Source organism: Curcuma longa, chromosome 19, assembly GCF_044706935.1.
Source record: "Curcuma longa cultivar G26 ecotype Majalengka, Jawa Barat chromosome 19, ITB_CL_G26_1.1, whole genome shotgun sequence".
Taxonomy (NCBI): Eukaryota; Viridiplantae; Streptophyta; class Magnoliopsida; order Zingiberales; family Zingiberaceae; genus Curcuma; species Curcuma longa.
The window spans coordinates 3,809,106-3,821,635 of record NC_133879.1 but is presented as its reverse complement, the minus strand read 5'-3'; the positions used below and the strand labels follow the sequence as shown (position 1 = coordinate 3,821,635).

At 34.4% G+C, this 12,530-nt stretch overlaps 1 pseudogene; it reads left to right on the top strand.

Annotated features, from left to right (window-relative positions):
- The first annotated feature begins 3,558 nt into the window (after nucleotides 1-3,558).
- LOC141812754 (putative glucuronosyltransferase Os03g0107900) lies at nucleotides 3,559-11,109 on the top strand (annotated as a pseudogene).
- The last annotated feature ends 1,421 nt before the right edge of the window (nucleotides 11,110-12,530 follow it).

The following is a 12,530-nucleotide window of genomic DNA, read 5'->3' as shown; positions in this document are numbered from 1 at the left end:
GTAAGAAAACATTCATCTTGTAGTTGTTTCAGCTCTACAATCAGTGGTTGCATATAAACATCTATTAACTTTTTCAAATTTTATGAGTCAGAAACAACCAATGTTAAAAATATATGCGGTGTTTTCATACACATTCCAGGTGGAAAATCATACAAAGTTAAAATAATTGGTCAACAAGAATAATTTCTTTCTAATTTACCAAATGGAGCAAATCCATCAGCACAGAGACCTAACCAAATATTTTGAGTCTCCTTCACAAATTCAGGATATGCTTTATCAAAAATTTTCCATGCCTCTGCATCTGATGGATGACCCATTAGTCCCTCTTCTATTTCATGAGTTGCATGCTAAGTTATGCATTGAGCAATGACCTTTGATGCATAAAGTCTTTGTAGCCTAGGAGTTAAAAGCAAATAAAACAACTAAGTATGTGCTTTACATTGCTATTGACTCCTTCTAGTACTCTTATACCTAGCTTTTAAACCAAGTTGATGAATGGATTTGATTCATCATGCATGATTAATGTGGATTAATCATGCATTGTCGCATGATTAATAAGATTAATCTATAAAAACCTTTGATATTCATGGATGAGTATAAAAGAGTTTTTTTTTGCAAAAACTCATGGATGACTGCTAGAAATCCGACAACCTTTCGACAAGCGGGATAAGCGAAGGGCACACATTAAAGATAAATCCTATTAGATATGATTTTATAGTCTAAACTTGTACGAATTTTTCACATGGATTACCCTATTTTCCACTGTAAATTTTTATTTTATCGCATAAGATACCCAACACTAGCAATTATAGAAGTTACAAACTTTTATATTTTCATCATCTCCCTAATATAACATACAACCAGCTCTGCAAACATCAATTCTTTCCACCGGAAGACCTAAGTCTTTCATAAGTTTTTTCATATTATAAATATCATTGAGCATTATGTGATCACATGACAATGCCTCTCTAATAACCTGAATAAAATTATTAAAATAATCTTCAAATGCATTATGCTTTGTCTTGACATTCAACAGTCTTGCTGTGAGAAATAGTTTAGTGTGATTATCACAACCAGGCCACACGTTCATCTGTAGTACTCAATAATTCCTGAAATTGAAGATATGATTCATTATTCACATTTTCATCAACACCTGATACTTCTATCTCTTCCAACGGTGATGCATAAATAGTAAATATTTGTTCAACTGTTGGAGGAAAACTAAAATTTGCACCACTCAGTTTAGCAATGAAATTCTGACTCACTATATTAATTACTATCCTCTGATATGGATTTAATTGATTATAATAACTCTGATCCCTCACTAACTGAGACTTGTATATTTTGTCCATAATCCTCATTAGATATGAACGGTTCACCATGACATGTCCAATTATAATAATTGGAGATGAAATAAAATCTACAAAGATATTCTTGAACTTTATCACACTGTAAAAATTTACCATTATGATATTTTTTGTACGAACATCTTATCTTATCCTCATCCATAAACTTAACATTACTAAAAGTAAAATTTAAAAATTATTCCAACCCAACAATAAACTCATCAGTTAAATCCAACGTATAGGTAAGTTCTTTTTATACATCAAACTTCTTTCTTTTTTACATTTTTTTCTATTTTTAAATTTAAAATTATTAAAATATTAACTTTGATCTACTACAAATAAAGGTAGTATATACCTCATTAATAAAAATATAATTAATTTCTGCTAAATTGGTATAACACTAACTAATATTAAAGTGTTTAACACTAAGAAAGATGAACTCAAGTTGCAGGTTAGTGGATATATAATATCTATTATGTTTATGTAAGAGTGTTCTCAAAGGGTGTTCTCAATACTGTTACACAAATCAAGCTAAAGTGAACATTCACATAAATAATAAAAGTACACAACATACCAAGAAAATGATTGAATCACAACAAGACAATCAAGGAAAATTGCTCACACCGAATCGTGTGAGGTAATCCACAATAAGCACTCTAGCACCAAACTCCTTAATAAGATCCTTCATTAGAATTTTCTAATATATTTCAGAGTCTACCCCACAGATTGATAGAATTACACTTGTATTAATTGGACATCTAAAATATGTAATATAAATACTAAAAAATAATAGAATATATTCAAATGTATTCAGCAGCTAGCAACACACTCTATATATATAACACAATAAAGACAATTTTATATATTTAAGATGAATTTACTTGATGGAGAAAAAATAAAAATGTGAATCACTCGATATATTAAAAAAGAAAATTAAATAAAGAGATTCAGTATATGATTGCTCCTTGGCCGAACCTGATCTGTGGCTAGCACCACAGTTTGGTTCTTCTCCAACTCGGTGTTCGTGTGGATACCGTGGAGGCGCGAACACACTGATCGCGCTGAGATCCGACAACCTTTGAAGGCAAGAGTTGCTGTCGGGATTGCGAAGGGCTCGCATCGAAGGTAACCTCGATTCCAGTAGATAGAATCGATAAAATGAATATGGTTTTCGCATGGATCTTCTGGAGGGATCCTTTTTCCGCTGCGTTTTATGCGGCTAAAATTATTTTTAGGCGCATGCAGATCCCTATAGTGGTATCAGAGCCACTTGCCAAAGCATACTTATTTTAGTTCTATATGATATAACTTAGAACATGTTTATTATGATCTGTGCGTTGTTCATGAGATGATCTACCTTAGCCGAGTAGACTAAGTCGAGCAGTCTATCAGACAGACTTAGCCAGACAGACTAAGTCGAACAGTCTATCGGACAGACTTAGCCAGACAGACTAAGTCGAGTATTCCGATTTTTTTCATAAAACTGTATTGATCCATTAAGATCACAATATCCTACATTTTACACCTTGATTGGTTCAAGAATTCTCAATCGTCCCCATCCTCTTCTCTCACCTGTGGAGGATGTGGTGGAAAGCTCGCAAAGGAACGACTGATTGAGCACTCATTCTCAACGTCGATGAGAATTAATTGATAAAATATGATCTAGTTTTTAAATTTTAAAATAAATATGTTTCAACGAACAAGAAAAAAAATTATTATTATATTCAGCCGACTATTTTATAGTCAAAATAGATAGTGTGAGCCAACAAGAACGTGTAAAAGAACGCGTCACACAAATCCAATGCTGCAAAACTAGACACCCTTTACCATCATTATCTCCATTAAAATTGTCAAATGGTGGACCCATCATATCACAGTCAATCTATGGCGGGGTGAGTCAAAAAATAAAAAATATATATTAAAAATATTAAAAATTTTAAGTTTGAATTATAATTTAAATTGATTAAGTTGAAATTTTTAAGTTTGAATTATAATTTTTAAATTTAAATTGTAATTTAAATGGATCCCATGACGAGCCCAAGTCCACCGTAGGCCAACTCACGGGGTGGAACCTAGACAGATTAATCCATCTGAATCCATTTTAAAATGACCCACTAACTTGACGGATTATAATCTCTATGGTCGTCGCCTCATCTCTGAAAATCTCCTTTAATCTTCCATTTCTCGGTTCAAATGATCGACCTCTTCCTCCATGGCCAGAAGAACTCAAGTTCCCCATCACACTCATAAAGTTCTCTACTTCAAGAAGCACTACAAGCGGCTTCTCTGGTTCTCTCTCTCCATCTACCTCATCCTCTCACCACCTCCTCCTCTCCTCTTTCCTCTTCCTCCACCCCTCCGCCTTAACCCCAATCTCCCAAATCGAGCTCTAATTGAGTCCAAAACCCCACCTTCCCACTCTTCACCGCCTACAATGTACGTCTACGAGCTGCCCTCTCGGCTCAACACCGACTAGCTCGCCAACGAACGGTGCCGTACCCACCTGTTTGCGGCGGAGGTGGCGATCCACGAGGCGCTGCTGCAGTACTCCGGCCGCGTGCTCGACCCGGAGGAGGCGGACTTCTTCTTCCTCCCTGTATACGTGTCCTGCAACTTTAGCACCGTTAATGGCTTCCCCGACCTCCACCACGCCCGCCCTCTCCTGGCAGACGCCGTCGAGCTGGTCTCCGGTGGATTCCCATTCTGGAACCGCTCCCGAGGCCGCGATCACGTCTTCGTCGCCTCAAACGATTACGGCGCCTGCTTCCATGCCATGGTAAAACAATAAGCTTCGACCCCTATTTTTTTATGGGTCATGGGTCATTGATCATCGACCGTGCCGTTATCTATTTTGACTTTCCACCCCTGTCCAGTGGATTTTTACCTTCCTTAGATTCGAACTCTAGACTTGCAGGCTAAAGTACTAAAGTTCCTTGAATCTGGTAACCAAGTGGGCTCACTTGGTTACCAAGGAACTTTAGTACTTTAGCCTGCAAGTCTAAGAGTTCGAATCTAGGGAAGACAAAAATCCACTGGGCAGGGGTGGAAAGTCATAGTAGGTAACGGCACGACCGATGGTCGACGGCCCATGACCCACAAAAAAATAGGGTCAGGATAAGTAGAATTCCCTCGGGCGGACGGGCCCGGGTCGTTACAAAAGGTGCCTTTTTATTGCAACGACCCGACCCGTCTGCCCGTGGGAGCTCTACTTATCCCGACCCCTATTTTTTTGTGGATCATGGGCCATTGACCATCAACCGTGTCGTTACCTACTATGACTTTCCACCCCTGCCCAGTGGATCGATTTCCCAGATTCGAACTCTAGACCTGTAGGCTAAAATTTTAAAGTTCCTTGATCTGCGTTTGCTTTCCAAGCTTCCTGTTTTTTGCCTGACCTTCCTAGTTTTGTCCCCTTATGTCAAGCAGCTTATCTGCATTCTTCCACACTACAACGATCACTCGCATATAAGATTGTTTCCGAGGATTAGATCAATGACGGAGCGAAATTTGCAGGAAGATGTAGCGATTGCTGACGGGATACCTGAGTTCATGAATTCGATCATCCTGCAGACGTTTGGGCTGCGGCGGCTGCATCCGTGCGAGGAAGCAGAGCACGTGCTCATCCCTCCCTACGTGCCGCCAAGCATCGAGGATGAGTGGTCGGCTCTGGAGAAGTCGACACGCGACATCTTCATTTCTTCCGCGGCAAGATGGAAGTTCATCCCGAGAACGTCAGCGGCCGCTTCTACAGCAAGTAATTCTTAATTAACTCGTCGACCTTCAATTGTTGTACGCTCGTTCATTAATTGAAGAAGTTTGTAGGAGGATGAGGGCAGAGATCTTGTAAAAGTACCGTCGGAACCCTCGATTTTGGCTGGACCGGAAGCGGTTCGGCGACTACTGGACGGAGATGGCGCGGTCGGTATTCTATCTATGCTTGCTAGGCTGGGCGCTGTGGAGCTCACGGCTGATGGAAGCAGTGGCGCTCGGGTGTGTGCCCGTGATCATGGCAGATGACATCCGAGCCCCAATGGCGGAGCTAGGATTACCGATCTACCGGAGCTTATCTCAGCCCCAACCTTTTCTTTTTTTCTTACCGTACATTCTTCTTCTTTCTAAATTATCTTTTTCTCTCACCGTCGACTTAGCTGACATCTTCTTTCTCAACATCATTGGTCGTTATCGTCCTTCGGACTAAAATAAAATAACACATGATTCCACCATTGGATATATATACTATGTGGCACACCAACAATATGTTCTGACCATATAATGAACTCGATAAAAAATAATTATTTGATATATATATATATGGTCCTCTAGTAATTTTTAATTGAATCAATAAACATCAATTAGTTTTTGATCTGTTTGATTTTTTTGACTAACCCAATTTTATTTGATCACCGAACCTTATCTTTCTGCAACTTTGATAACTCACCTTTCTTTAACAATATAAGATGTACTACTTCTTCATGTAGATATTTACAATACAAAAAAGAAAGAAAAAAACATAGTTTTATTGCTCTTCGAGTCAATCTATAGTGGTAGTATATTATGAAAATCATACAAATTGCTTACTTGTGATAAGTAGATGGTAAAGATCCATTTTATTGCTCTTTGACTCAGGTTTAGGCTAGTATTAGATGAGCTAATTAACAAGATATGTAATTAATAAATATAAAAGTGCACCATGTAGTCCCACACATTTATTTGTGTTTCTTTCAAAAATGAAATTTGGTTGCATTAATGTATCAGTGTGATTCACATTTTCTTTCCATATGTCGAATAGAGAAATCAAATAAAAATGATCAGACAGTTAAAAGAATAATTAACATTCATCTAATAGCAAAGGCGGAGGCACGTAATAGGTTACCCGGGCTATAGCTCGAGTAATTTTTTTTAGAATTTTAAATTATCAATTGATTTTTCTAATAATAATCTGAATCTATTTTTTAGATATACAACTTAGGTAAATTTTTTTTAAGTTAACAATTGATTTTTTTAATATATAGCCTGATTTAAGGAAGCTAGAGTAATTTTTTTTAGAATTTTAAATTATCAATTGATTTTTCTAATAATAATTTGAATCTATTTTTTAGATATACAGCTTAGGTAAAAAATTTTTAAGTTAACAATTGATTTTTTTTAATATATAGCCCGATTTAAGGAAAGAGAATATTTTTTTAAACAGAAGTCACAGAAGGAAATTTTGAAAAAATAAAATACCTAACCCTCACACGATTTTTTTCTTCCACCGTGATGTTTTCTTCCTCCTCACTCGCCATCTGACCTAACTTTCGCGTGATTTTTTGTTCTGTCGCAATTTCTTCTTCTTCCTCATCCGCCCGACCGCCTCCATCGAAATTTCTTCTCCTCCTCACTCGCCCCGCCGCCCGACCTAACCCTCATGCAATTTTTTCTTCCGCCGTGATTTCTTCTTCCTCCTCACTTGCTTGGCCACTCGATTTCTTCATACTCTTCTGTCACTGTTTCACTCCACAATTGCTTACGAGTTTTCTTTCTGTGAATCACGACTATTATAAGCGATTGCAGCCAGTGTGACTATTAATTCTGAGAGATATATATTGGCTCACAGAGATATAGGTATTTTCTTTTGATAGATAAATTATTATATAAAATTAAAATTGTTACTGTATGCATATCTTGCAAAAATTTATTGACGTTCTTTCGTTATCCGACATTTCATCATTTCCTATTTGCATGTCTTACAAAATTATTTCTACTTATATGTATGATATGTTGATATTACTTTTTGTGTAATATAAAATATATTTCATTGTATTTGTTTATAATTTAACAATAATTGGATTTCTCTTCAATGATTGTGATCACGACTGTGGTAATCGATTGCTTCGTAATTGTTGCACATTGTCATTCAAGTCAACTTCTTCTATGATTGTTCTATCAATTTTGCGATTGCTCCTATGAATTATTTAACTCTTCTATATAGGCGAAAGTGAAATTTATATTAGAAATCAACTAAAAATCTATTAAAGTATTAAATATATCATAATGAAAGTGATGCTCAACTGTGATGGTATCATTTTGCTGACATGAACGATTAAGATGCTTATAATGAGCACTCATCTTCGAAATATCAACATCCAATTTTATGCAAAATGATTTGACATATGAAAAGAAGAATATCAAATGTTATTTGACATTTTGTTGCATAAAGAAATTCAAATCAAGGGAATGATGGTGCTAGCAACATGTGAGGTGCTTTTAATGGAATTGCAAGCTTTATTTCTTAGATACAGTCCCTATGCATATTATGTGCATTGCTTTGCCCATCGACTCCAGTCAAGAATATCAAAACCATCATAATCAGATTGCTTTGCATCGAGCAGGAACTACTCAATTAATGTGCTTGAAAGTATTATCACTGATGGTTTCTCTACTTCGATGCATGGGGAAGTTAGTGGTTTCTTAATAGTGATGAAGTCTTTTGATTTCATTTTTATTTTGCATTTGATGCATAAAATTATGTTAACTTTGATATAAATGCAATGGATTTGGTCTCTACAACTAAAGCACTTCTCCTAAAATTGAGAAATGATGATTTTGATATTCTTATTTCATATGTCAAATCATTTTGCATAAGTATATTTAGTTATAGAGACATAAATCCATTAGCATTTATGATATCAAGAGACTTTTGTTGCTTTGGAAGGCACGAAAAAGTATAAGAAGTTCAATTGTCTCATCTTAAATCTAGAGTTTAACTCTTCATAATTTTATGTATCAAATGCAAAATAAAAATGAAATCAAAAAACTTATGCATCACTATTAAGTTAGAACCCATTGCATTTATGATATCAGCTTTGCTACGCATCAAAGTAGAGGAACGAAGTAGAGGAACAGTCAGTGATAATACTTTCAAGCACATTAATAGTTGCATCATACAGATTTATTAAATCGCAAATAGAATCAAATGGGAGCTCTAATGAGTAGTTCCTGCTCGATGCAAAGTATCAATCTTATTAGCTCCTCGCCTAGTCTCGCGCTCATCGACAACAACAGAACGTGCAATTTCATTAACTTGAGCAGATTGTAACTCAGTATTGCGTTTGGAGGAAGATGTAACAAGATTAACAATAGTTGTCATATTCAAAAAGAAAAGTCATATAGAGATCTCCTTTTCAGCACCTGCAACTAATGCTAACTTGAAGTCGATGGGTAAAGTAATACACATAATATGCATAGGGACAGTCTTTAAAAAATAAAACTTGCAATCCATTAAAAGCACCACATATGTTGCTAGCACCATCATACCCTTGACCTCGTATATTATGAATTTCTAGATTATATCTAGTGAGGACATCACATATTTCTTTCTTAAGTGTTGTAGCTATGGTATCATGAACATGCACAATTTGAAAAAAAAAACGCTCTTGCAAGAAACTATATACATTAACAAATCTCAAAATTATAGTCATCTGTTCTTTGTTAGATACATCGTTCGCCTTAATCCACCAAAACACAAAATTTAGAATCTTCAATTTCATCACGGATTTTATTTTTGCCTTTGTTACCAATAATATGTAAGATTTTTTTTGAACTTCTGGTGAGGTATACTTTGCATTTCTCGGAGCTTTCTTCTAAGATAACATTGCCAATATTAGCGTTTCATTTTTCCAAAAATTTTAACATCTAAATGAAATTACCACGATTTTGGGAATTTGAAGATTCATCATGACCTCTCAATCCACATGCTTGCAAACTAAGCCAACGGACACTCTCAATTATTGCTGCAAATCTTAATCGATTCTTTTAAATCTATTCAGAAAATTCTCAATTCATAACTTTATCTATATGTTAAGTTACATTCATCACATCAACAACAGATTTTGCAGATTTATTATGCACCGAGTTAGAACTTCCTATGTGAGAGAAAAATACACACTTGGCTCCATTATTAACGTGTTTTGAACTTTTAAACCCTTCAACTATAAATACAGATCGTTGTGCTTCACTTAATTCAAATAGATAACACGGAAAATAAAATACTACATCCTTTGAAAAAGAGTACTCTAACTATGAAAATTTTTTAAATCATGTATATTGAAATCGACGATGTTGCTTTCCATATTTAGACCATGGGTACTCTTGCAATTTAGGTTGATATGACCCCTATTTTGATATAAACTCATCTAATTTCATCACGATAATTAATAGGATGTCGCCACATTGAAATACGCAATTCAGGATCCTGTTTAAATGAAATTTTATCAAACTCAACTCTTTAAGATTTAGAGGGAGGTTTGAACTTCTCATTAGGAATGGATGTATTAGTTTCAGTTCTCTCAAATGATAAATAATTATCAATTCTTGACTTAAAGAATGATAGAATATTGATTTCACCTTTTTCTCTCTTGATTTGATATTAAAATAATCTAACATAAATAAATTTTGACATGATCAACTTAGAATCTCATAAAATTTAAAGAACAATTCTAATATAAATTTCACTTTCGCCTATATAGATTCAACAATAACAATAATAATTAAAATTCAACATTATTTATTAAATTAAAAAAATATTAAAAATATTTGTAATTGTGTTCTTCAATATTCCACATAAGAACAATTTAAATTAGTAAAATTTTAAAAGAGTAGAAAATAATTAAGAAATTGACTAGTTTAAATTTTGCATAAAAATAATATTAGTAAAAAATAATTCACAGGAGCAATCACAAAATCGACAGAACAATCATAGAAGAAGTTGACTTGAACGACAAAGTGCAACAATTACGAAGCAATCGATTACCACAGTCATGATCACAATCATTGAAGAGAAATCTAATTGTTGTTATAAACAAATACAATGAAATATATTTTATATTGCACAAAAAGTAATATCAACATATCATACATACAAATAAAAATAATTTTGTAAGACATGCAAATAGGAAATGATGAAATGTCGGATAGTGAAAAAATGTCAATAAATTTTTGTAAGATATGCATACAATACCAATATATATCTTTCAGAATCAATAGTTACGCTGACTACAATCACTTATAATAATCATAATTCACAGTCATGAAAAAAAACTAATAAGTAATTGAGTGGAACAGTGATAGAAGAATATGAAAAAATTGGATGGCCAATCAAGTGAGGAAAAAGAAATCACGGAAGAAAAAATCACATGAGGAGTTAGTTCGAACGACAGAGCAAGTGAGGAGGAAGAAGAAATTTCGATGGAGATGGTGGGGCTAGTGAGGAGGAAGAAGAATTTATGGTGGAAGAAAAAATCATGCAAAGGTTAGGTCGGGCGGCGAGACAGCGGATATGGAGTAAGAAAAAATCATAGAAAAAATCATGTGAAGATTAAGCATTTTTTTTTCTAAATTTCTTTCGTGACTACTGTTAAAAAAAATATTCTTTAAACTGAACTATATTTAAAAAGAAAAATCAATTGTTAACTTAAAAAAAAATTTTACCCGGGGCTCCGGCTGCCGTTTGCGGAGACGGTGGGGTGGCCAGAGATCTCGTTGGCGGTGGCGGAGAAGGAAGTCAACCGGCTCGAGGAGATCCTCGACCGGGTGGTTGCGACCAACCTGTCGACAATCCAGCGAAACCTGTGGGAGCCGGCGCGTCGCCGGGCGCTGCTTTTCCGCCGCCACATGGCGGAGGGAGATGCGACATGGCACGTGCTTAGGACTCTCGAAGGAATCAGGCTCCGCCAGCCGCAGCGAACGAGGGGGCGGCGGCGTAGAAACTGAAACGCGGAGGTAGCCGGCGAGATGGCGATGCTGTACTTTAGCATTAAATTTATACAGTAATTTTCTAACCTAACGCTGATTCCTTATATGGACAGAAAAACAGTTTTTTTTTTTAAGTAACTTTAAAGTTTTATTTTATCTTTTTGAAATTAAAAAAAAATGCAGAAAATGGAAAGAGCACTTTTATATTTATATTGTTAAAAGAGTAAATGGAATATAACTTAATTTAAATTTAAAATTAAATTCTAATTTTAAAAAAAATCAAAAATAAATTAAAAAATTTAAAATTTAAAAATAAATTTAAAAAATTCAAATTTAAAATATAAAAATAAATTAAATTCAAATTAAATAAAAAATAAATTAAAAATTTAAAAATAAGTTAATAATTCAAACAAATATAATTCAAAAATTATGAAGTTAATTATAATAAAATACTTATAATTATGAAACTAATTTAAAATATTACATAATTAAAAATTTAATAAAATTTAAAATTTAAAATATATCAAAGTAGGTTAATACATTCACGGGTCCACACAAAATATATCAAATTTAGAATTTGATATATTAAATCTAAAATTTGATATATCATTAGAAATTAAAAAATTACTTGTCTTGATTAACTCATGCATATCTGTCATGTACATACATATGTTTTATTGCCTTGATATTGCCTTGATTGCCTCTCTCTAGCTTTAGTTTCTGTAAAATCTCTTTCTCCTTCTTTTGTATTCAATTTTCAATATAAGTATTCAAAAGTTTCATTCTTAACTTCATTCACTACTTTCTTGACCTCTTTCTTAACTACTGTATATATATTTTTAAAGTTTTCTTCATTCTTGGTATTGTAATTAACCTCTAGTCAATGTTAACTAGGTTTACCAAGCTTGAGTTGACTTAAATTAGGTTTTGGTGTTTGAATAATGTATTAGTTTGATGAGCATGAGTCAAATAGGTCAAGGTTAATTGGATATTTAATAAGATATAAAAAGTTCATGTGGATCATAGTTGACCAGACACTAGGTGATTGAAAATCCAATAGAAAATTGGCACAAGATAGAAAGTCTAAAGTAGGTCATGGTTAACCTGGCACTTGATGATTAGAAGTCTAATAGGAAGTTGGCAAGTAGGAAGTCCAAGTGGCATAGGTGACCAGACACTTAGTTATTGCATGTCTAACATAGAGTTAGCACAAGACGAAAAATCCAAGTGAATCACAGTTGATCAGATACTCAGTGATAGCAAGTCCAAACAAGTCAAGGAACATTGGATGTTTGACATGGATGAAGTCCTAATAAGTTAAGGCTGACCGGATGCTAGGCGCATGACATCTTAAAGGTCAAGGGTTACCATATGTTGAGTGAAGGAAATCCTGGTAGGTTGAGGTCAACCAAATATTTGACAAGATGAGTTTTCTTCCTTAGAAAGGTTGAA